Source organism: Asparagus officinalis, chromosome 3 (genome assembly GCF_001876935.1).
Source record: "Asparagus officinalis chromosome 3, Aspof.V1, whole genome shotgun sequence".
Taxonomy (NCBI): domain Eukaryota; kingdom Viridiplantae; phylum Streptophyta; class Magnoliopsida; order Asparagales; family Asparagaceae; genus Asparagus; species Asparagus officinalis.
In genome coordinates, this window is record NC_033796.1 from 109,874,247 (window position 1) to 109,876,246 (window position 2,000).

The 2,000-nt window shown below is 35.9% G+C and overlaps 1 long non-coding RNA gene across 1 annotated transcript; it reads left to right on the plus strand.

Moving 5' to 3' along the window:
* LOC109835722 lies at positions 1–1,366 on the plus strand. Its single transcript, XR_002245681.1, has 3 exons — positions 1–73; positions 484–583; positions 694–1,366. It is a non-coding gene; the product is annotated as an uncharacterized LOC109835722 (long non-coding RNA).

Genomic DNA, 2,000 nt, shown 5'->3' on the forward strand with positions numbered 1-2,000 from the left:
CCGAGCAGGCTCTCGATCATGTCCAAGGCCGATGATCTCTAGATCTGGTTCAGATCTCTAGATCTCGAAGCAGGTTCGTTAAATCACCAAAAAAAATCAAAAAAATCGAAAACCTTTAGAATCTATGAGTCTCTTTGTCCTCGATCGTTTCAAAATGAGGCCGGATCTGAAGGAAGAGAACCCTGTACACTGCGGAGATCTTTTTTTATTTTTTTTTAAATTTTTACTTTTGCCTTTTTTGTATGGTGACCGGAGTTCTGGGCGGAGATTTGACAACCGTCCATTTGTACATAGTCATTTTTGGCAAAGACTCTTTTGACGATGACTGATGATGAAGCTGCAGAATTGGACTGAAATCGAACATCACAGACTAAACTAAAACTATATTAATTAATTGAACAGATTAATTAAGCGTAAACTGGTTTTGCGTTTGACTTGATTCTGTGATTTGTGATGGAATTGATTTGTTCATCGTGGTTGCAGTTTCGGTATATGATTACTTCCGTTCCGTTATAATTCTCCGTCACCGTCGTTTGGTCCGTGTGCTACGCCATTCGTTTACCTGTTGTATTTTCCGTTTGAGGTAATTCGTTCCGTTAGTTATACGTATTATTCATATTTTATTTTATTTGTTATTATCTTTTATATATTTATTAATTTGTTTTTTTTTTGTTTATTTCATTTGTTTTGCAGGAATTTTGGTGCTTTCCTTCGGCTGCAAGAAAACGAACATTTTAATGGCCTCATATGCGGATGACTTTGGACCTACTGGAAAAGAAAAGTACTAATAATGGCCATTAAAATTTTATATTAATAAAACAAAAAAACAAAAGTAAAAAAGTCTACAAATCGTAATGTTTTGCAATTAAAAATTATGTAGTAAAATGTGAATTATTATTCAGAGTAAATACTAAGAAATGTAATAAAAATTAAGTTCAATAAAAAGCTTGGTTGTAAATAGTTAGTAAGAACATTATAAAATGATCGATGTGATTCATCTCAGAAAATTATGCTAAAGACTTTGATGATGATGTATTAAAAATGATTAAAAAGGGCAATTCAAAAAAAAAAGAAAAAAAAGAACTCGAATTCGGTGAAAGTGGGCGCTACTACTTTCTCGTGCGAAAGGGGACAGCACGAAGAAAAGGAAGAAGACTACAGCTGTACGCAATTAATTGTGCCCGGACCACTGATTCCTCCAGCCCATAATAACCCGTTCAATTCAAAAATCAAGCGAGTACCAAACAATTAAACTATTTTAATTATTAAAATACGCGATAAAATCAGAGGATACAGCTGGCAGATCAAAACAAACTTATTCTGAGCATAGGAAGCGGAGAACAATCAAAGGCTTGTTAAAAAAAAAGAGCTTTGCTACAGGGACCCAAAATATGGGACCAATAAAGGGGACAAGTGAGGTGTCCCCTCCTATTGGATAATGAGTTGGCCATCATTAATGATGGCCAATTCATTATCCAATAAGAGGGGGACACCTCACTTGTCCCTTTTATTGGTCCCATATTTTGGGTCCTTAAAGAATTTTAAAAAAAAAAAATCTGACGACATTGAATCGTGGACCCTCTTCCGATCACCGGGGCGGGGCCGAAAATATTTGGGAGGGTGGCTGGTTTTCGTCACAATTTGCAGAGATGATTCCATTTGAACTTTGGAAGGCGGGGGAAGCAGAGCAAGAAAATGAAAAGCTTGGAACCTGGCGTCGCTTTCAAAATGTCAATTGTGGCTGAGACGTTCACATTGGTTGTCTGGATCAGGAAATCAAGGGTTAATTGCCGACAGCTACCCCCACGAATAAAATTTTGGCAGACCCGTGTAGTTTTGTTGGCTTAAGGGGATGTTTGTTTCAAAAAAAATTTTTGGCATTTGGGTGAGTTTTCAAATTCTAAGATCAAAAAGTGGGTTTTTTTTTGGGTTTTAGAATTCCACAAAACTTGTTTATTTCAAAACAACTTTTAGAATATCAAGTCCCCAAATAATAAAAA